Below are 23,995 nucleotides of genomic sequence, written 5' to 3'. Positions count from 1 at the left end.
AGTCTCAAGTTCCAGCTAAGCCTTGTAAAATATCACACAGAATTTCTAGGTTGGAAGAGACCTCAAGATCATCGAGTCCAACCTCTGACCTAACACTAACAGTCCCCACTAAACCATATCCCTAAGCTCTACATCTAAACGGCTTTTAAAGACTTCCAGGGATGGTGACTCCACCACCTCCCTGGGCAGCCCGTTCCAGTGCCTAACAACCCTTTCAGTAAATAAGTTCTTCCTAACATCCAACCTAAAACTCCCCTGGCGCAACTTTAGCCCATTACCCCTCGTCCTGTCACCAGGCACGTGGGAGAACAGGCCAACCCCCACCTCGCTACAGCCTCTTTTGAGGTATCTGTAAAGAGCGATAAGGTCGCCCCTGAGCCTCCTCTTCTCCAGGCTGAACAAGCCCAGCTCCCTCAGCCGCTCCTTGTAGGACTTGTTCTCCAGGCCCCTCATCAGCTTCGTCGCCCTTCTCTGGACCCGCTCAAGCACCTCGATGTCCTTCTTGTAGCGAGGGGCCCAAAACTGAACACAGTACTCAAGGTGCGGCCTCACCAGAGCCGAGTACAGGGGGACGATCACCTCCCTAGCCCTGCTGGTCACACTGTTTCTGATACAAGCCAGGATGCCGTTGGCCTTCTTGGCCACCTGAGCACACTGCTGGCTCATATTCAGCCGACTGTCCACCATCACTCCCAAATACGGCTTGAATGATGCCTGGCGCATCTGTTATTCAGCTTCCCCTCTGTTAAAGTCAGCCTAGACTTTTTTTTTTCAGCCTAGTAATACTCTACTCGGTGATAAGGATCCCGGCCAGAAGGCTGTTTGCCTTAGTCTGAAGTCCTTTTCGGACTGTCACCATCACTAACACAGCAGCCACTTACCTTCCATCCAGCAGCCACCACCACTACAACTGGACGTGCCACACCCCTCACAATAAAAATACAAATTTCACAGGAGGGATATGGCTCTGCTTCATGCCAAACTTTGCAAAGCAACTGATGTGGTTATTCTCACCAGGAGCTGATGGTCTCCTTAAGGTCCTTGAGCAATTTCTGAAGGGCTCAAGGTGGACTCCCCTATGGGAGGAGAACCAACATTGTTAGCTTTTTTTTTGTATTACTGTTATTTAAGATTTACACTATGAGGACCTGATGAGAAAAAATGTGGTCTATATAAATCAAATTACGTGATATACAAGATGTGTGTCATAAATAGGAGCCTGAGCACGGGTGCTGCTTGCACAGAGGCACCGATATGGCCCCGGTCATGGGACTCCTGCCATTTGGTGTAAGGGGGTAATAGCATACAGCCCTCCCTGGCTATCGCAACGTTCAATTAGCGCTTACACAGTGCTTTGAATAACTCGCATGAAAAGCTGGCTTATTATTATTATTATTGTTATTTTTAAGCTAACAATGTATTCTCCGTGGAGCCCACGAAGAGGAGGTGACGCACAAACAGCATATACAGTAGCAACTGCATGTGAACAGTGCCCCAGGAGTTATAAAGAAAAAAATTACCTTAATAATGGTTCCTCTGCTGTGGTGGGATTTTCCTCCCTTTAATTATAGTTGCTGTTTTCATTTCAAATTGATTAAGTGTTTTAGGATGGCAAACAGAACCAGGCTTTTTAGAAAGAACACGCAAGGCGGACAGCCCCAGCTAGGAAGGTAACATTTTTATTTTTAAAGGACTCTTTTTTTTTTTTTTTTTTTCTTCCTAAATGGGAAGAAGTGAGCTGGATTTGGTGCTCTGTCTAACATCTCATGATTTTTCCACCCTAAGGAGTGGCAGACACCTGTGCCATGGGACTGCCTGGAGATTGTAAGACAGCCCCAGAGGGTTACAATCCACGATCCTGGTTTTGATTACCCGCATCAGATGGAAGAGGCAAGAAGAACTGGCAAGTGTTGCTGTCTGGAGAAGGTGCTTATGCAGATCTGCACTCCCTAGTCCAGAGGGTGGGATACATATGGCTTCTTCAGTAGAGGAGGGAGCACACAGTTTTTAGGAGCCATCACACTATTGTATGATTCACTGAGAATTAAAGACCTCCTGTATCTATCACTCTCAGCAGCCTGTCAGTATTTCTCTTCTATTTTTCACACATGTGGGTCATGACAGCTTCCATCAGTGCTGCTCAGAAGTAACCGTTGCACGGCTTTGGTAGTGTCATGATTACATTGCTTTTCTTCCACTTTCACTATGAATCAGTAACGTTTAGGCATTATCAACCTCTTACACGGTGCCATTTCTCTGTCCTAGGGGTGCTTTTCTGGGAAGGTCGATGCTTTTGCAATTCCTGCTCTAACACTTCTGCTGCCCTCTGGTGTTTTGGTTATCTTGAGTGAGGAGTCACTTCTGGAAAATACCCATGGTCAGCAGAGGGATAATTACAGAGCCGGCTTGTACGTAACGAGGGTAGGATGGCAAAGAAAGTGGAGGATGGCAAGGAAAGTGGCGTGGCACTTTCCAAAGTGCCTCCACCGGGATGTTCCTCTGAGTTCTCTACAAGGAGGGAGAGGCTGGGAGGCCACAACTGCTCATTTTTTCCATTGCAGTAGTCCTGTGCCCGCTCGCTAAGGGTGGCGTGGTCTACGGATGGGAATGTGTATGATGGCTGCTGCCTTCCAAAACTCATCTCACAGATATTTCCAGCAATTCAGTCTTCAGTCATTTCACTCAGCATTTTCTATCAGTTTCAAAACAAACTAACAACAATAGCAACTTTCTTCACTTGGGGAAAAAAAGCCAAACTGAGAAACGAAGGCATTCCTTTCTGCCCCTGCCACCTTCCGTAGTTACAGCCAGCCTGGTCTGCTGTCGTAGGATTGCTGGGGCACTGCTTGCAGTACAGCTGTGGTTTTCCTCTTTTCTTTCTTTTTCTTGACTTTTTTATTTTTCAGAAAAGACCGTTGATTATTTTGAAAATAGTATTTGTTGGGCCATTTTCTGCGTCCCACCACTGAGTGAAACCTTGCTGAAGTCAATAGAGTTGTTCCAGGTAACACCAAGTCTGAATCTGGCCTAAGAAAACATAAAATGGAAGGTGTCACATTCCGAAAAGTGTAGGCACATTTGCAGCAAAGGAGTTGAGAAAATCAACTAAAATATTTGTAGGCTTAATTTAAAGCCAAAAGTTTTAAGCCAAAAGCATTATCTCGGGGAGGGGGGAGTGCCTAGAAATTTCTAATATGATTTCGCAGTGTCCTTGAATTTGAAAAAATATATGTCTGCGAGTGCAATTTTGGCAAAAACACTCCTGCCTCTCAAAGCTAGCATATCCTTACTGAGGCACCACAGTAGTATCCAGAAATACATTTCAGACCACTGGAATGTCTTTGGTCACAGTATTGCATCACAGTAACACAATTATCATCACAACAATGAGCTTTTGTTGTTAATACTTATGACATTTCATAATTAACGAGGCGATGGCATTTCTCTGACCTAATACATTGAGCTTGTCTTGCAGAAGCAAGGTACGTAGTGCTCCTCTTCAGCCTTCGTCCTTATCTGGGGCTATAAAGCAGCTTTTTAAAGGGTCAGCGCCAGGTATGCAGGGTTCTTTCCTTTCTTAAACATAAAGTGATACCAAATCCACTGTTAATACCAAGGCTTTGACTGTTTTTGTTTGTATTAGGGGAAGTACAAACACTGAACAATCAAGACAGTTTATGCTCTTGAGAGTGTCTTTCTTTTATTGTCATTGTTTCCCTTCGCTGGTTGTCACTCTGATAATGCTACACTGTGTTGGGGCACGTGAACCTGACTGGCAACTGGCTACAAACACATGAAATAATTATGAAAAAAAAAGAGAAGTGGGCCAGGTTATTTCCATTGCCCAGGATAAATGAAATGCAGAAACTAAACAATCAACGCTGAAGAGTTGCTTATGAATTGAAGTTGTTTTTCTTCCCCTCAGTTGTTGAAGCTTAATGACCAGAGGTGGTCACAGTCCTGGAAGCGCACCTTGTGATCTAGCCAGATTCAATTAGCAGGAACTCATTTTACAGCGTGTGGGCTGATTATCAGGGATGGAGAGCACCCACAGGTTCTGCCTTCTAATGGAAGTTGCCGCTGCTCAGCATCTCCGCAAATGCATCCGTGTCTCCTGCGAGACACCAGGCTGGGCTTTCTGTAGGGTTAGCACTTGCAGTTTAACATCAGCCCCCCCACTACCCGCTGGAACGTGGGCGGGCAGGTGGGCCCCACAGAGAAGAGGCTACAAAGAGGCTGTGGATGGGGCGAGCTGGGAAGAGCTGGCAGCAGGGGATGTAGCGTTGGAAGCCTCTGGTGTCAAGGTGAGGGAAGGGAACCCACTGATAGTGCTGCAGGAAGACTGCTTGTGTGGCAAAGCCTTGCTGGGGCAGGAACGAGCTGCAGAGGCTGCCCTGTGCGGGCCCCGAGCTGTCAAAGAGCCCTGCCTCTTTGGAAGAGGGCACTAACAGCGTTTCTCCACCACGGCATGCTGAAAAACCAGGAGCTTCTCCCCTCCCCCTTCCCCCTCTCTGAAAGAAAACAGAAACAAAATAGGAGCCGCATTTGCAGCACCGTGCCTGTGGTACAGTTATTCCACGGGGAAAACCTGATATATCCACCTATTGTCTGAGCCACTACTGAGGGCCCTTAGTGAATGACCCAGCTACGAAAACAGGTATCCTTCCTTAGAGATTAATGCGATATTTGCGTCTGATGTTTCCTGCCATGCAGCACAGATTGTTTGTGCTGATGGACAAGTGAGAAATATGGCTTTCCAGAGGGGGGGAAGGACTGTTGCCACACACCTTTACTGTCGTCCTCTGGAACAGCGTATTAAATTCGTTTTCCATCCATCCCCGTAAATACATTTCCTATAATTGCTCCTATGTCAGATGCACTGTAATCCGTCCCCTCCTACGTCAGCTGCATTGTTGTAAACCCCCCTCCCTCCGATGGCAGGAAAGCTGTAATCCTCCTCTTACGTTACACAGGAGCTGCATCTCTGACATTTTCAATTGCACTCACCCCAAGCCAGGCAGAGCCGGGATGGAGAACAAAACCCCAGTTTCTAGACCATGAACGTAATGAGTTCTCCGGGGTTTTGAGTGTGCATGTGGGTGTTTGAAAGTAAGGTCAAACACGTTTTACACACTCAGCTGGCTTTCTCCAGTCACAGACCAGACAAAGATTGCTATTGCTGCAGAACATGAGGAGCTCAGCAGAATTTCTGCATGACATTGAATCATGCATCATATATCCTTACATACTGGTTCAGTGTGTAGGCTGGGATGAAGGGTAAAACGATAAATAGCACTCCAGAGAAAAGGGTTAGCAAAAATCTTGCTTCATAAGCCCCGAATGGTGGAGTGACTCCCATGAAGGAGTGAGGGAGGGGGGTTGGCTCATGGTTTGTGAGTGGGACACCAAGACAATCTATTTTCAGGTACGTACGCGTCTGTTACGCTGCAGTCCCAGGAGCTGAGCAAGAGCCTGTGAACAATAACACACAAAAGGCAAATTTCTTACGTGCAAGTCTTGGCACAAGCCAGCTCTGAGCTTCCAAGGAAGGAGAACACAGGGCATATGGCATCTAAATATATGCGATCATGGATGACAAGAACCATGGAAGAACTTTTTGGACGGAGCTGTTTGTTAACATCCTGAAAATATCTTTCTCAAGATGGATACTGACAAGACAACTCAAATCCAGATGGTTCCCCAGCGATTGTTTCAAAAGAGCTCTGACTCCGGGGTGGAATAAGCAGCTTGTGTTACTGGAGAAGGTTGCTTGTGACTCCTCGAATGGGAAGCCAGGTGTTTGTACTTCGGTGAGAAATCCCCCTCCTGTCACACAGCTGATAGAGCCAGAGGGCACACAGCTTTGTCTTCGTACCCAGCAGGGCGTGCTATCTTCAGAAGCTCCTCATGTTCTCGACCAGTTTGGGGTTGGCTCAAACTCTCTTTCTGCTGACAGCCATCGCCTCTCAGAGGATCAGCGGTGATGGGTATTGACTGATTTGCACCGGGTCCCAGGGCAAAACCCCTTCTGGTGGGGCTGTGCGTGGGTGTGCGTGTGCATTACCCCACAGCTGCAGATGGCACATCCCATCAGAGGTGAAGATCTGGGACCGACAGGACTGGCCGTAACAGAGAGTATATGGTCTGGAAGGCCTCCAGAGACATCTCCTTGCTTCACTGCTTGTCAATAAAACACAATCTGATGGGCAAACCTTTCCAGAGTCTCATTCGTTAATGACAATAAGAGATTACAGATAGGAAAGCCTATCTATTTTCTAGTTCATTCCTTTGATGGGATGGAAACATTTTCATTGCTTGAAATATCAAGCACAGCTTAACCTGGGATCGAAGGCTTTTGCTTATAGCGATATCGGCAAATATTTTTCTCAGTCAAAAAGTAAATTTCTCACATTTGAAATCAAAGGGATATGTGCCTTCTCTGTTAATGCTGGAAGGTCCTCCTCCTGGTGCTTTTTGGGAAGCAGAACAAGCTGCCTCACAGAACATATATCAAAGCAGATGAGCACAAACTCTCAGTGTGGTACAAACAAAGTACGGGGCACAGCAGCTCATCTCCACAAGCAGGATGGGGCTGTGGTGGAAACATCTACCCTGCATCTTCACAGGACTGGAAGGTACTATGGAGCAGCCTACAGCAGGCTCCTCTGTTTCCAGAACCTCACAATTTTTGCTGTTTTTCGTAAACAGGAGGCTTGTTAAATAACACAGCAGCTGCACGAGTGTTTAGAGAGGTTGTACTCCTGCAACAACATTTATAAAAGGGAAATATTGGTTTGGGAATTGGGGGCTAGAAAAAAATGCCAAGACCAAACCGACGGAATGAGCAATGAGTATTAAAGGCATGAACAGTTCACCAGTGATCCTGTGCTGGTCACTGAAGCTGTTCACTAAGGAGTTACCAGTGATAATGAACTCTCAAAAACTCTCAAGCTTCAGAAATAGACAATTTTTCCTGAAAATGTTGTTAATGGAGGCAGACACAGGTTTTGCTCTTGGGCTTCCTGTTCACTCAGGGGACAGTGGCACATGAGGCTGGCTGAAGACCTTGGAGAGAGGATAGCAATAGCTAGACTGGAATGAAAAATTAAAAATGAAAAGTAGGAAAAAAAAAAAAAGGAAAAAAATATAAAAAAATTGCAATGTTTTCCTCTCTTTCTGCATATGTGCTTTAGTGCCTTATGGAAACTCGCATTTCTCCCTCCATCACAAACACAAATTGCGCCTCATTGCAAACTTTTACCCTTCATCGCCTTTCTGCCTTCATTTCCCGAACTGTAAAGCACATAATGGCTCTGCCCATCCTTCCTGGCCTCAGGGCTGGCGGAGAAGGGCTGCCCCTGGGGTTCCCAAGGGCTCAGCTTCAGCTCCCAGCAGCTCCCTGGCCCATGGGGTTTGTTGTCTGTGAAAGCCCTCGCAGCTGTCCAGTCCTTCATTAGCTCTGGAGCCGGGAGAATTGGGGTGCTCCAGGCTGAAAATAGTTTAAGACAACTGCATCCTGTCCACCTGGCAGTCCCCCCGCAGGTTCTTGCGGATGGCCCCAAACAGCTGCTCAACAGCTGTATTTGGGAGATGAAGGGACCCGTGTAGTGTGTTGAGTTGTCAGAGCTGCCTCGGAAAGGCACAGCGTGCCTGCCTGTCCTGCCTTGGCCGAAAATTCATGCACAAGGGAAAAAATAGGGGAGGGAAAAAAAAAAAAAAAAAAAAAAAAAAAAAAAAAAAAAAAGGAGGCCTTTGCATCAGACCCCTGTGTGTGCAGTTACACAGCTTTTCGGATGTGGCCCCAAAGTCCCATCCACAACCCAGAGGGAACATGCTGATACCGTGGGCCCTGTGCAGACAAGGCTGACAACCCTTCCCTGCACACGTGGCGCTGTTAATGCCGACGTTGTGTCAAACAGTGAAAATGAATGCTTCCCTAATAATTGCTCTCAGGAGAAGTCACATTGTAGTCTGCGTCCCACAGAAACATCATGAGTCAGAGGAGAGGTAATTCCGCGACAATTGTGCTGTTAGCTGGGGTCTGGGCTGTGATGAGCAGGCAGGTCCCAGTAGGGTGGTAATTTTAGTTCTGTCATCCTACATTTTCCTTTTTTACTGCTAAATTGTTCCTACTCTGAACCCCTGCCCAGGTGTATTTCACTGCCTGTGTTTTCAGGGGAAGAAGCACCCTTTAGATGTGTGGTTTGCATCATTCATCACAGACTGTGGTCCTTCTGCTCCCGTTTTCTCTGTGGCAAGAGCCCAGTCTCTCTTTCTGACACTGTTTTGCAGGGCCAAGTCCCTTTGCCACTGCACTGAGCAGCACTAAAAGCTTTTCAATAGCTCATCAAGAGTCCAGTGACCCAGCTGCAGATGGAGATGCTGAAAATATTCTGATACATATGTGCTGATGGCATCTAAAGTTTGCTGAGTGATAAAATGAAGGAGGGATAGTGGGATACTCCTGGAGGAGAGCAGGGCCCTCCCTGGTGGGTCAGCACCTGAAATGCCCGGCTTTCTGTGGTGTGTGAGCTGTGCTAATGGGATGGACGTGTCAGACAGATGGGCTGGGCACCAAGCCTCGTGCAGTTAGTCTGTCAGATGGGAACGTCCTGTGCCAGGGGCTGTGTCTCACAGGCAAAGATCTAAGCACGCTGTTGGCTCTTCGTAAATACCACATTAACAGCTGGCATGTGCAGGGGCCAGCGCTTCAAAAGGACACGCTGAGGAATGGGACCTCTCTGGGGGCAAGGGGGAGGTGCTGCAGATGCACAGGGACAGGGCGAGAGGCAACAGAAATGGGAAATTCTGATCAGACACTAGAAAAATAAAAGTCCCCGTGTGGGAGGTCAAGGATGACCAGAGATGCTGTGCGATCTGCACCCTTGAGAGTATTCAGAGCTCAGCTGGATGAGTCCCCAGCACTGTCCTTGATCTGTGTTGGCCATGCTTGGAGCAGGGGCTGGGACCAGAAGTCACCTGAGGTCCCTCCTGACCTGCACAACTCACTGGTTTTATGACCAAGCAGGACAAGTCCCAGTGATTCACAGAGACAGCCTGAGGAGGGAGACTGAGCTAAATTCTTCTCTGCTCTATCACCGTTAAATGAGAAGGTGCAAGAGTCGCCTTGCTCACCTCGGGGACTGCGAGGAGCTGCTCTGCATCAGGAACGCACGAGATTGTGTCCACCATGGCATGTCTCTAAGTTCATTACGGCAGGAGAGTTTTATTTAGTTTATTTTATTCTCTCATTCATGAGAAATCACTGAATCACAGAACTGAAGGGGTTGGAAGAGACCTCGGAAGATCATCAGGTCCAACCCCCCTTGCCAAAGCAGGTTCCTCAGATGCTTGGCCCAGGCCAGCAGGAGGTGGCACCACCACTGCCGCCGCCATTTTGTGAGGAGCACCTGAAGCTGAAGAGAAATGGACAGCTCAGGGTGTTTGCCAAGGATCACATGAAGTGCTTCGTCCCGTGCAAAGCTCATTTCCACATTTATTTTTTATTTTTTATTTTTTGGCTGCCAGAACTACAAGGCCCCTCCAGCCCAGCTGTCCCCAGCTCCAGGCAGCAGCGGTGCCCTGGGAGCAGGAGCAGAGCAGGGGCACGGCGATGCCTGGCCTGTCTCAGCCAGAAAGTAAACATGATGAACGCAGGGAGGGATGTTCACAGGATTTATGGCTGTCACCCTTGAAGCCTGCAGCTCGTTTTACTCTCTGTGGCAGGTAGTTTTCTCTGAATGAGTTGCAACACCACAACAACCCCTCGTGCTCAACCACAGCAGGAGTGCGTGTTTGTGACAGAAATTGTGAATAAAACTGATGGGATTTTTTTAGTTTTTAGTTTTTAAGAAGTAGAAAAGTAATGATATGAGAACTGAGCACAAGCACTTTCACAGGAACTGGCTGCTCTCTCCCGTTGGGTCGGTGTCTTCGCCCAGCACATAAACAGCACCGCTCACACAGCCCGCAAGGAAATCTGACCGGCAGCGCACGTTGCCTGGGTGGGGAGATATTTTTGTCCTAAGGCCCCAAAGAGGAAGAAACAATACTGAGCAGAGAGCATAGGTGAAAGGCAAGCTGTGTGAGACAAGCCTCAGGGCAGCCTGGGGAAGACGGGTGAGTTGCTGTGTGGGTGAAAGCCAGAGACCTCTGTGGCCACAGGGATCAGCCCAGGAGGATGGGAAATGGGAATTGTGTGTGGGAGCCGGAGAGATGAGCCCCTGGTGCTCCCAAATAGAGGGGAAGAGTGGGAGGAAAGATGAGCCGAGTTGCGGGCAGAGGCTGCTCAGCCCTGAGCTTTAAATGTCAGGGTGAGGAGGTGACCAAATGTGGAAGGAAAGAGAGCTGGATGGTATTGGAGGGATGGAGAAAGTGGGATGGTTTGGCTGGAGCAGAGAAAAAGATGACTGCAGCTGCCCTGCCCTGGATAAGCCAGAGAGAGTTGGGTAGGATGAGCTTACAAAGCAATGCAGTGCTTGCCCATCCATCAGGGAGCACAGAGAAGGTGGCACAGACTCGGGGTACGAGGGAAGCAGCGCTGTAGGGACAGGGGAAGGAGAGGACTTCATGATGCTGTGCACATGGGCAGCTCCTACCCTGAGAGAGGGAAGCCCTGAGTGCCAGAGGTGTGGTGGGCATGGATGGGCCATGGCCAAGCCCAGCAAAGAGTTGGGACCAGCTCTATTGGTGTTTTGAAATGAGCCTCACACACCCCATCCACCAGAGGTTTCCCCATGGTGGGCTCCTTGGGGAGCTGCCACCCAAATACAGTGCCTCAGCCTTGCAGGAGGGCGGTGGCTGCTGGCAATACCACTATACCTCGGGCTTCCTCTGTATGCTCAGCTGTGTCCCATCCCATCCCATCCCATCCCATCTTTGGGATAGGAACAGCAGCCTTGGGAAGAGCTGGCTGAACAGAAGCAGTAGCTGTGCAAAGATGGTCCAGGAAAACTCAAAACGAAGAACCACCATGAAACCATCAACAGATGGGGCAGCAAAGGCCTGTCCCCAGGCCTAACACATCTCCACTGAGTGCTATCTGTGACCCAGCCTCCTCGTGCCCATGCACAGAGCTAGGTAAGGTGCAGTAAGCAGTGCTACATGACCCGGGGAAGCCAGATTTGAAGAACTGTCACACCTGGGCTTTCTTAGAGCTCTGGTCCAGATTTGTTCTCCAACACCCCCAGTGACTGCTGCTTTTTGTGTCCGTCCTGGACAGCAGTGGTGGGGGGGACAGGACTGCAATGTAACCAGTCCTGGTGGGGGTAGGAGAAGTCCTCCTGCAGCCTTGTCTGCCAGACTGCTCTCACCCCTGCTGTCAGCAAGCAGTGATAGCGGAGGGAAAGTGTTGGTTTTCCAGAAAGGTTTATTTTCTTAAGAATTCCTATCCCTTGTAAGTCACTGGAGGATTTTCCGCTGACTTCAAGGAATGAAATCCTAGCACTGAGATATCCAAAAAATGTGTGCAGGGGCCAAGGAAGTTGCTCTATCAGCTTTTGGGACCCCATTTGGCTCTAAGAGCACTCTGCATGGAAACACAGTGGAGATTTAAAGGCCACATCTCCAAGTGGAACTCACCAGTATGGCACTCCCAGTCTGAAAGATCTGTAGCCCCCCAAAACAACGTGCTAGCCCAGTATACATTGAGCCCACTGCAGGCTTAATTAAATCATTTCATGCTCCCACCCCATGCTGCTGGAAGAGCAGTTTGAAATATTCTCAAATTAACAGGCACCAAGTAAAAGCAAGGGTCAGTGTTTAAGAGCCCATGGCTTGTGTGAGGCAGAAGAAATTCTCTGGGTGCTTGCTAGATCACTTTAAAAACCAGCTGGTATGGGGGAAAGGGATGCACTTACCTACAAATATCCAATCTCCTGCAAAGAGAGTGCTATTTTCTGGGCTCTCTTGGAAACAGCCCTCCAGATGGAAGCACCCCGACCATCGCACAGGAGGCATTCTCAAACCACACAAATGTGCAGTGAGGTGGAGGCTCTAAGTGCTGGTTCAGACCTTCTGGAGAAGGTCAACACCCTGTTTAACTTCCATTAATGTCACTCCAGTCACTTTTGATGGTACTGAATAGAAAAAAAAAAAAAAGATAAAAAAAAAAAAGATAAAAATAATCTTAAAAGCTTTGCAAAAATACCATATTTTTAAAGACAGACACATTTGCTTTAAAGTGGTTTTAAAAGGAAAGGAAGAACAAAAGGATAAACCTTTCTTCCCAGATTCCCAAATTCTGGGCTGGGCACTGACCAGGACATGATTCAGGGCTGGTCAGGCTGTGCTGATGTGGCCAGCGGAGATGGTCAGGTAGCAGCAGGGAGCATGGGGCAGGAGGTGTCCCCTGTCAGCCCACACTTTTGGAGCAGCATGGAGTGAGCAGAACAAAAGTCAGGTTTTACCACTGCCATGACAGCTTGAATGGTCGGAGAGAAAGGCCGTGAGGAGCAGTCCGTGTCCAGAAAGAAGAGAAGCAGTGGTCACAAGCTCCGAGTGACCGCAAGTGCTTTACGCCACGCATAAATGTCACACCACATTTTAACTACTGGATCAGCCTCGTTCAGCCAGCTCTGGACTGGTGACAAGTCTGCTGCACTGCTTTTTAGCATGTTTCCCTCACAGGATTATCTAGCAACAAACACTGCGTTCAGAAAAGTGCTGCTGCTGCAGTTCGAGATTTATTTTAACTCTCCAGAAAAACAAAATCTCTGAATCAAAACAAAAAGAGCCACGAAGGAGTGTGGGAAACTTTTTTCCTAGATAAACGTGAAGTGACATCGCCGTGCTCCCTGCACCCCGACGAGGCTGCTCGGATGCCACCCGGAGAGGAAGGAGGATGTGTGGGCTAATGAGTAACGGTAGGATTTCGCTACAGGGCTCTGAGTCAAGGAGCACCTCAGACAAATCGCTAATTGCCTGTGATTTACTCCCAGTTATCTGAGGAGCAGCAGCCCAGTCCTGGGAACACAGTGAATGTTTAATCAAGCAGATCTCAACTGCTGCTTTCAAACCCGGGCTTCTGAAGCATGCGTGATAGTTGCAGCATGTCCTTTAGCCCTCCCAGCAGTGGGGGCAAGCCCCCTTTCCAAATGCAACCTCTTGGCAACCTGCAGGGACCCCGGGCGCAGAGGGGCCAGCCTGTGCCCCCTGTGGCCATGGGGCTGGAAGGGGGTCGGCCGTCAGCTGCGTGGAGCCGAGCCAAGTGAGATTTTTTTCAGGCATCTCAAGCCGGAGGAAGGTTAGCTAGTATTACTAGATAAGGCATTTTCCATCACAATATGACATTTGAAAATGCCCCGTTCCCAAATAAGCATTTCTGAGAAGCCTGAACAAAAACAAAGTGTCAGGATTCATTGGTGAGACTGCTGCATGCCGCTGCAACTAGCCCCCCGCCCCCCTGCCTCTGCGTGCTTCCCCCTTTGCCTTCTTCTTTCAAGGAAGAAAAATAAATGTTGAAATTGGAAGGCTTCCAGCAGAACTGAAATTTCATATTCCAGCAGCCGGGACAGGAGGGTCGTGCAGGCCCATGGGGCTGGGGGCTGCAGCCACTGCTCCAGGGGGTCCTGGAGGTGGTGTCAAGCAAGGTGACAGCTCTACCTGCCCGTGGAGCAGTGGGATCCACAGGGATGGGAGTGCTCGCTTTGTGCAGCTTGCTGTGGAAGCCAGTACTCCTGGATATGGCTTCCCTTATTGGGATTGTCCCTCACCTCCCCAGTTAGCACCCCATCGGCCTGGGGTGGTCTGCACGCACCTCTCGGGTGCAGGGCTGGGACCTCGCGGTCAAGCACCCCCTGTGCCAGGCAGCCAGCCAGCCCTGCACTCCCGCAGGGTAAGCATCTGAGGAGGATGACCCCTCTCTCTGCTCCACGAAGCTCCTGCGTGACATTCGGCCATTGCCCGCCACATCCAGGGGCAGAGTTCAGAGCCCACGCCAGTGACTCAGCACCTCGCTGGGCCACCAGCCCGCAGCAGGGCTCTCCTGACCCGATAACCAGAGTGGGGTGAATCAGCCAGTCCCTCGAGGCTGTTAACCCAGAGGGAAGCTGCTCCTCCAGAGAGCACCCCGCACCTTGTAGATGAGGCGAGGTGAAGTAGGCACCCGGCTTCTGCCGGCGGTTTTGCAGCCGCAGCTCTTTGTGCCACGGGTGGTTTGAAGCACCGTTGGAGCCAGGGCTGCTCTCCCCACCTTCGGCAGCACAAGTGCAACGCCTTCCTGCGTTGCAGCGCTGTCTCTGTGCCAAGTCCTGCTCCGGCTGACGTCTGGCAGAAGTCTTGTCAGATAACCCCAGGGGTCAGCACAGGGGAGAAAAACACCGCCAGGGAGAGTGCTCGATCGCTCGATTGCCACTGCCCTTGGCACTCGCAAATGTGGGGCTGGAGGGAAATCTGTTGAGAAAGACGAGGTCTTGCAGGGACCCCGATGAGGAGAGGACAGCAGGAAAGCACCGTAGATTCACGTTTCCTAATTAACAGCATTGCCACACGACAGAAGAAGTGAAGCAGCATGAAGGTCACCCCCATTGCCTCCTCTCTGTCTTTCCTCCTGCCCTGCTCTCCTCAGCTCATTCTGGGTCCTGTTGTTGGGCATGCATTTATTTCTCCCTCTTACCAGCCTGCTGCTGTCACAGTGTCTCATGATGGGCGACCTATGTCATGAGACACCATTTATTCCCTGTTGGGTTTTGTGGTGGTTCCCCACAGTACTTTGCTAACACCCTTCTTTGCAGCCAGGACCCCTTCATGGCCTAGCTGAGCACCAGGACCCGTCACAGGGCATCCCCACACAGTGGGGCTCCAACCACCTGCAGCCTCACGGGCACCCCATGTGCTCCAAAACATCTCCAATGCTGTCTGTCAAGGGGGTGACACAGACCGGGCATGACCCAGTGAGCAAAGGGGAAATACAGTTCAGTTCAGTGACAGACAGCAGTCATGGGTATGAGTATCTCTGACAAAAACGCCCCAGTGTAATTGCAGTTCTTCATTTCCCAACCCTTTTCCTCTCTTACTGCTCTCTGCTAGCAAACCAGCCCAGCTTTTCTGCCTCCTGCTCTGTTGGCTGAAGGATCTCTGACTGCCTTGGTGGAGAGGAGATGTTGGGGGGTTCTTATTCTGCAAGGACTATTAAACTACTAGGGATGTAACACAAGCACAAACACATACATGCAACGCACGGGTATTTATTTATCTAAGAGCTGGGAATGCTGCTGCCCTTCTTCTTTCAGCTGTAAGTTCACTTCTCCCACAGTGCCTCCTCCTGCAGATCACCCCACATCCTCTATCCCAACGCATCGCCTCCATGGGTCTTCTCTAACCCCCTGCTTAGCAAAAGGCTCAAACACATGAGAGCCCCCCAGCACCTCCTGTTCCCCCAGCAGCCTGCTGAGGCCACCCATGTAAAGCCGCTCCTGGGGGAAGATGAATAATTTAGGAACAAACTGAAGCCTCTATTGTGTTCTGAGCTGGCTCTCATGTTTGCTTATCACGGCGACGTCTGAGCCCCTTCCTGTAATGCATTTCAGCTATCTGATGAACCTTTGTCGTGTTTAGAGAAACATGATGAAGAGGAACCTAGGGTAGTCATGAACCACTCGTGGTCCATTAAGAGCTGAGGAACACAAATCATCTCCGAAGGGTTGCCACTGCGGTAGGCATCTCTTCCATCTGGGTCACCCATCGAAGCCACACAGACCACCAGAGCCAATTTAGGCTCTTTGATTTTTAAAATCAAAGGTTTTTAAAAGGGTTAAAAGGGTTCCTGGAGCCCTTCTGGAAGGGCTGTTCCTGGACGGGCCCACGTGTCGGCACCCCGGCCCAGGGCGCGCGTGTGACTGGGGGCAGCCATTTTGACTGAGGCATGCAGGAGGAGATGGTGTGCTTTAAAATTTAACACCAGAGAGATTTTAGGTAAAAAAAAGAGAGTGTCCTAAAAAGATCAGTTACCTACATAAGTGAAAATCTGGATTGGCAGTGTCCCGTTTCAGGCAAAAGTGTATTAAGCTATACCACAGGTCAGGAGCAAGACGCAAACTTTAAACGTAGGTACAAGCAGAAGCTAAGAGCGAGACACGCTCACCTTTCCATCAGCTAAGCGAAGGGATTGCCTATGGGAAATGCTTAATAAGAGAAGAAAGGGTGGCTGAAATGCAACTCAATCTGTGCTGTGTATCTCATGAAAGCACCACACTGACAGACGCCTTCTGAGAAGCCTCGAAGCGGGATTACCGAAAGCCGGCTGGTTTACAGGAATACACAGGGCAACTCGGTGTCTCCATTCACTGCTAGCTGGGGGCTGGACAGAGGGAACAGCTTAGTCACTGTTAGGGGAACCAAGAGCTGAAACCTTCACCTCTCTTGCAACAGAGGAGGAGTTGTTTTTTCCTTGCCCACCGCTGAAGTCACAGCTTGTGTGTGGCAGACAACTCTCCCCCACTTCCCAGCAAGCTTTCCATGTCACTGAGTCATACTACTGATGTCCCTGTGGGGAGGTGCCCGAAAATGAATATCTCACAGGGAACGTTGCAAATACCTTGGCTGAACAGCTGGTGGGACAGCAGGGAGCATGGGGGCCTGACTTAGTGGCCGTGAGGTAAATGCCATCACCAGAGGCCAGCCCAAAAGCTCCCTGAGGTCAAAGAAGACTCACGCTGATCCCGGTGGATTTCTACTGAGGGGTTAAGGACTTTGGGTTAGGTTTCCAGAGGTGTAACACTAAGGTGTCGTCTCTCACAAACTTACTTCTCCTAAGTTACTTCTCATAACCATAAGGTTGGTCAGTCCTCTCAAAGCCTTCCTGGCAGCAGCATCCTCGTATCCAAGGGTTCAAGAATTGAAACGTCCGAGTAAAAGGGTTTAAACCCACATCCACCATCCCACGTGGCACGGCAGAGCACACTGGGGTCGGAAGAGACGATCTCATTCCCTCCTGCTGAAGCTGTTCCACTTCACATAGATTAATTAAGTATTGATGCAAGTATTGATTACTCTTGTGCTACGTATCGGAAAACTTATCCTCAACCTTTCGTGGGCATTTTTCCATCCCTCTATAATTAGACACCCAGGCAGATACTCATCCCCTGGAGAAGGCGATGCTGGGTCATCACCATGTCCTGCAGGTCAAGACCAGTGCTGGGCAGCAAGGCAGTGGGAAGGAGCACTGGTGCCTTGGCAGGCAGGAGGAGAGCACTGCCCTTAGGCTCAGCAGCCAGCAGCAAGAGCAGTGCCACCAGCAGAGCCTGCACTTGAGGAAGGTGAATGCCAGCCACTGTATTAGCTGTTATATTAGCCATTTGTGCAATGGGAGTATTTTACCAACCTGGGCTGCTTTGGGTCAACACAGTAAAGGCACACACACACCCCTGAGGAAAGCCCACAAACTATTGCAGCAAACCAGTGGTGGCTAGGCTTGTGCTGAGGGAGATTGCAGCTGTCTTGGTGAGCAGCACCCTTCTTCATACCCCAGCTGAACAAAGCAAGCCTGTGACTTGTAGACATGCATTAATCACATCCCCTTCTTGCATGCAGACACCTCTTAAAAACACCTTAACTGTGATATTTTGGAAGCCCTTTGTTTGCAGGATGCCAACAAGGAAGAGTCAAAGAGGCCTACAAATACCAAAAGCAGAGGAGTGTGAAACAGTTCCTCCTAGTGTGAGGTTTGATCTATGCCTTCCCCAGGTTTTGCTCTGAGTCACAAGGTTAATGCAGGTCTTATATCGCAGAGCTATATTTCAGCAGAAACTCGTGCTCCCTGTGGTGAGGCAGTATACAAATGCAATGGTTTCATACTTGCGGGGCAAAATTAAAAGGGAAATGTGCTTTTGTTCAAAGTGGTTGGTGGATCTTTCGATCAGAAGTCGATTTTCCAAGGAGACTTCAAGTAAGGTACGTCAGCACTGGAGGTGAATCTGCTGGGACCGCTCCCAGAGGGTGGCACTGACCCGACCTGGGGTTCTGCCCCAGCATCATCGATAAACTCCCCAATTTTTGAGCGACTTCATGCTGTGTGTCAGCACAGTTCATTGGCATGGGGTGCATTCGCTTCAGAAATAGGAAGTAAACAATAGGTCAGATAAGAGCTGTCACATGTTATTCACAAACAGCGAAAACAAAACTCAGAAGTTAAATAGGGCAGCTTTTCGTAACACCACCTAAGCTAAAGCTCTGCCATTTGTCAACAAAAGCACCCTTGTCTATTTACTGGCACTGAGGGAGACAACTGAGACGTTTTGCAATTTATCATCCTCTTTGCAGCATGAATATTTGCACATGGCCGAGCATTTTTTTTTTTTCCTTGCCCGAAATCAACAGAAGAGTGCATGATTTCTCACTAACGACATCGCCAGTTTCTGCCAGAATCAATAGGCTCCAGCGATGCCTTTGATGTGGAGATGTGCTGGTGAAGCAAACTCACTGCGGTCTGCTTTTAATGCTTTCGGCGTGCATGTTCTCAGTGGTGGAGGGTGGAGAGAGGGAGATAAAACAAGAACACAAAACACATTTTACATGACACCTTATCCTACCCAGAAGCAGAGAGGCGCTCAGATCTCACAGTCCCTCCCTGAATGGTGCTTCGGTCAACAGCTTGAAGTAACATTGCCTAAAGTGGCATTTATCTTTGGGGCTATTTATCAGATTCCTTTCTAATTTTGTTGCCTGCGTGTTCCTTGCTGTTTACGCCCTACATGGTTAAAGGGAATCTTTGTTGCTTCTCCGCAGGTTACAGCAAGGTCAGGACTCAGCACTGTTCATCCCTTCGCCTCCTAAATAGCGGACGTTCAGTCCTAAAGGCTCTGTCTCAGAAGGGGAAATGTACCCATGAAGATACCTTCTCTCCTGGCTGCCCATAAGGTTACCTTCTGCACACAAAGCTGGCCACGCTGGAAGCCTTTTCTGGAAGCCTGCCCCAAGGTCTGCAGTGCAAGAATGAGTTTATGTATGATTGCAGACAGAAATGAGCCTGTTTCTTCCTGCTTTAGGCTTACATCTGAAGCTCGGCTAGAGGGATTTATCCCTGCACTGACCTGAGACAGGCAAAGCAAATCAGTCCCAGGAATGAGCCAAGACCACCACCCAGGTCACGCCAGGGCCTGATTTGCTTCACCTGTGTCAGAAGAGATACAGAAATGCATGGAGAACACCTTCTGTGAGGACACCTCTGAACATCCCCCCCTCTCTCCTTCACCACGCAAAGACTCAGGGTACAATGATTTACCAGGATGAGGAACCGAGTCTAGATTTTGGGGCAAAAGTTACACTTAGCAAATCTCCAGCTGAGAAGACAGAGCAATAACACGGGTCAACTAAAGATGAAATGAGGAGAAAACAGGGAACACCGTGCATGGTCAAAAGCCTGGATGTTACTCAGCTCGCAGAGCTTCCCCACCTCCTTGAGGGGTTGTGAGAGCTTGATTGATTCCTCCGACTGCAGGAGAGGAGCCGAGCAGGGAGCAGCACTATTAATACCTCCAACTCCCAGCAGTGAGCCACCGCGGTCTGAATCTGATGAATTTCAGGAGGAGCCTGAAACAGAGGGCTCCTTTGCTGTCTGTGGGGCACTGAGCAGCTGTTCGAGGAGGGAAGCAGCTCTGCAGAGGATGAGTCTGCCCTAAAAGTCATCGCTAGATTTTTGGGAATTTCTGGCAGTTGACTCCCTTCTATACTGCAGCTGTCCCAGCAAGGCTGAGTGCAAATGCATGCCACTCTGTCTCACGCAGAAACCTGGAAATCTGATTAAAAAAAAAAAGGCAAAGTTAACATCAGGCTACCTGAATTGACTTTAACGAAGTTAATTTTTCTGAATTGCTCCCTTGAAGCTGGGAGAATAATCAAGAGCTTCACACTGAATCTATTTTACCGTCTTACGGTTTTGTAGCACCAGAAAAAGGTGGACGAATACCCACCAAAGCAAGCTCAGACATCCCCATCCCACATCCACCTGCATGGGATAAAATTTCCAGCAATTCCTGGAGGATCCAAAAGCTTGTCAGAGCCACTGAAATCTGGCAATGGTCAGTTAATAGGGACCAACAGAACGGGATGACCGTAATCTTGCATGTAACCTTAGGAAATCTCCTTGTCCACACATCACGGGGAGGAATAGCAGCCTCTACCCTATGTGAACAGTCTCACAGGGCTTTTCTCAGACCTCTAGGATGTCTATATGCACGTCTGTGGGTGTGTAATTGTGCCTCTGTGTAGAGCAGCACATACAGCAGGACACATCTTCATTGAGGACAGGGTCACTTATTAAGATTTTTTGTTATTATTATTATCTTTCCCTGAGCACAGTCAACATTTAAGGGCTGCGAGAACTTAATTCGCTGCTCATGTGCCTGGTGAGGACACCCTTCTGAAATAATGCTGCATTTATTGCTCCTGCAGACAGCAGTGCCCCTTCCTACCGCCCTGCCAGGGCAGCTTCTGCTGCGGTAATTTTTTGGGAACTGGCTTTTGCTACCTCACCCCGCAGAAAAGCCCAGGCAGGGTTTTACTGCAAAGCATCCCCGTGCAGCTGCAGGGGCCGGCTTTCTGGTGGGAACGCTGAGTAGGACGGGTGTAAGGCTGCCCTGCCACGTGCTCGGGGCTTGTAGGAAGGACGGCGGTGGGAATCAATAAACAGAGCAAGAGGATGAAGACACGTGGCCCCGTGCTCCCTGGAAATCCCCCGGCTGCCAGTAGGAGCCCGCCCAGGGAAGGGTTAAAAGCAGCGCCTGGAAAGTTTGGCCAGATGACTTCCTGACGGAGTTTATACAAGTGTAGTGTGCGCAAGGACGTCTGTGCCTACGTGCCACTTCTCCCGAAGCAGGCTGAGCCGAGCAGAGGGAGGAAAAAAAAAATAAAAGAATAATAATAATAAAAGCAGCGCAGATGGGACCAGCCTGAAAGCAAGCGCCTGCTGAACGCGCAGGGTCATCGCAGCCCTCTCCTTGCAAAGCTGCCAGGCAAACGTGAGCCGTGCCTCCTCCACCGTGCAGGGGTGTTCACAGCACCCCACTGCAGCTGGCAGTCGTTCAGCCCTCAGGACATCCCCAGCAGCCGGCGAGACCGTGCAGTCATTTTCTGATGCTGAGGTGATGCCAGGATGATGCCAAGGAGAAGAAGCCTCACCTGGGACATCTCACCATGCACACGAACAGGGGAGCACTTGGCAAGGCGGGCCAGACGAGAGGAGCAAGGGGTTGGGGACGAATCAAGGACCCTGCACGGTGGCTTGTCTGATGGACTGGCCTGCTCTCGGCAGGTCAACGAGAAGGCAAGCTCCACATTGCTCACGTTTCGCAGCACATCAACCTTACTCTTAATCATGTCATTCCTGCAGGGCATGCCATCCCTCCTGCTCCTGAGCGGGGTGAGAGGGCACAGCCTGGGGAAGGATTAAGCCCCGGTCCCTGTAGGGATGCTTAGTCAGTGAACCCGTGCTTCTCATTACATACTTTCAACCTGCTGTCATTCAACAGTCTTGTGGAAGGGTTTACAAGCTCGTGCTGCCTTGGAAATTTCTGCTTGTTCATTGCAGCTGTTTCAAGTGCATCTCTCATTGATACCACAGCTAATTGCATCTGGAGGTCAAAAGGAAGGTTTTTCCAAAGTGCCCACATTGCAAACCCTGCCTGCAATCCCAGAGTCGAGCCGGGCTTCTTACAGACCCATCGCCATCACCAATAGCTAAAAAGCTGCAGATACAATTTAGATAACGATGTGAAGCAAAAACAAAAAGCACAGTTCCTTTCCCAAGAGCTGTGCTGACTTTGGAAAGTAAGACACGTAAATAGTAGAAATTGACCACCTAAGTAAAATGAGCATTGCATTCATTGATTGCTTTTAGACCAGAATGATAACACTGAATCCTTTTGTTTGGCCATCTAGATTCTCTGGAAGGCAGCTTCGAAGTAAGTGTTGACTTGCTCTCTCTGTTTTCTGGCTATTCCTGCCTTTAAATTTCTAGCACAGACAGCGTCATTTCCATCTCGTTTCTCTAACACCCAAAGCAGACCTGTTTTTGTTACAGTCCAAAGTGCAGGCAGGGCAATTAGGAGGAAGAAACGTTGCTGTTTTGTGCCACTGTCAAGAACTCTGCTGAGGATGACAGGCCAGGGACCTGCTTCTTGCAGCATAAACAGATTCAGAGCTGATTTTCCACCTCTTGGCGTCTCCCCCTCTCTACAGGCTAGCACAGGCTCAAGCCAGGATAATTAGGATTAGGCTGAAGCGAGACACTGGAAAAGAAGTGATTTCATCTTAATGCCAGCGCCTCGCACCGGATTGCCTCCCCCTTGAGCTGACGTGCTAAAGAACGGAGCTGTGTGGTGAACTGCTTTACACCGGGGACACAGCCTGCGTCCCAGAAGTGTCCCTGCTCTGGACAAAAAAGAAAAGCGAGTTAAGGTCAAATACTTGCATCTGAAGCAACGTGACACGAAGAACAGCCCGCTTTGGTTGGCATCCTGTGTGGTTTACCAGCGGTCTTTTGGTTCGGGGGAGGAATGCAACATCCCGGACGCCTGCACAGCCCAAAGGCCAGCAGGCCCTGTCGCAATGCTGACAGCGGGTCACATTGCATGGGAGCACGCCATGCAGAAAAGGTCACACCCTGGGCTCCACACCAGCCTGCCCTAGTTGGAAAGCAGGCTTTTTTGGATGTGGCACCGCGTCTGCCTTGCTCCGGAGAACTTTGATCAGGCTCAGCTGCTCGCCACGCGGGGCAGATGTCACCCAGGTCCCCGGCAGCAGTGGCATTCCCAGCAGGGAGGCGCTGAGCTGGGAGCACACAGAGGGAGGGCTCGTTTCTTAGAAAGAGGGGAGGAACAGGGTGCTCCGGGGCTGGGCAGCCGGTGCAGGGTGTTTCACAAACACCAGACCCATGTGAACTGAGCTCGACCCCCTCAGGGTGGAGAATCCCAGCTGAAATCCCTTGCAGGACAACTTCTCCTGCTCTCCCCTCCCCTCTGGGAGAGCAGGCGCCAACCTCCACGAGGTGATTTCGTGTCCCTCACCCATCCAGTAACCTACGGTGTCAATGGGGGCTTAATTTTGCCCCGTAGGGTGATGGCTTGCTGTTTGGAGCCCACCTCTCTCCTCATCCCCATCCTGCTCTAACAAGAAGCGCGCTGTGTGACTCGCAGTCATGACACTTTTTCATGCCTCAGTTTCCCCCTCGCTATCTAAAAGGGGCTGAATTTGAAAACGCGCCTTCCCTTTCTTTGTGAACGTCTTTGATACCGAGATCTGAAGGACAACATAAGAGCTAACGTTGACCTACGCTTCCCTTTGCTGTGTCCAGACCTATTTAGTGCCTATTTATGGCAACCTGATCATTAGCACTAGAAGAACAAATCCAGTACAAAGAAAGCTTTAAACCACTGAAGTGGGGTGTGCCGGGCTGTCAGAACAGCTATTGTACATTACTTTCCTCCTTGCCCTATCAAAAGACAAAAGCTTCATTTGATGATTGAAGACACAGAGAAACCAGAATAGCAATGGAGGCTCCTCGTGCAAAAAGAAAGCAATTCCATGTTTCCTAAACCCCACATTTCTCCCTTCCTCTGCTCAGTCCTCTTGGTCCTCTCCACAAGGGGATCAGAGCAGAAGTCCTCCAGCAGCTTCCAGCTCACCTCTTGCTGCTCCTCAGGTCAGCGCTGGGCTGTTATTCCAGCAGTGCCAGAAGATTTGGATGTGTTTTGTTGCTTGGTTTTCAGGCAAACAGCTGAGCAAGCAGCTGATGTGAGATGTGGACAGCCTCTTTGTCACACAGAGAGCTGCTGCCACTTGCTGGCATCCTGTCATGTACATTTGAAAAGGATTTTCCCTCTGCGTTTCTTCCCATGGAAGATTTTGAGGGTGAAAACGCCTTGAAAGGAGGCGATGTGCCTCCTGCTGAGCCTGGAGGTTTCAGTATCCCACAGCTCTCTCAGCACCCTTCTACTGCACATTTCATTTCCTTTTATTTCCTCCCTGTCCCTATTCCTGAACCAGGGCTGCTAACTTCTAG

At 49.7% G+C, this 23,995-nt stretch overlaps 1 long non-coding RNA gene across 1 annotated transcript; it reads right to left on the bottom strand.

The window, feature by feature from the left end:
* Positions 1-408: 408 nt before the first annotated feature.
* LOC106019295 (uncharacterized) lies at positions 409-19,294 on the bottom strand. The gene is made up of 3 exons (XR_001194003.5): positions 12,408-19,294; positions 11,859-12,077; positions 409-3,027 (listed from the first exon to the last, which is right to left on the bottom strand). It is a non-coding gene; the product is annotated as an uncharacterized lncRNA (long non-coding RNA).
* Positions 19,295-23,995: the final 4,701 nt, after the last annotated feature.

Source organism: Anas platyrhynchos, chromosome 1 (assembly GCF_047663525.1).
Source record: "Anas platyrhynchos isolate ZD024472 breed Pekin duck chromosome 1, IASCAAS_PekinDuck_T2T, whole genome shotgun sequence".
Classification (NCBI taxonomy): domain Eukaryota; kingdom Metazoa; phylum Chordata; class Aves; order Anseriformes; family Anatidae; genus Anas; species Anas platyrhynchos.
The sequence above is the reverse complement of the archived record's forward strand: the minus strand, read 5'-3'. Positions and strand labels throughout refer to the sequence as shown.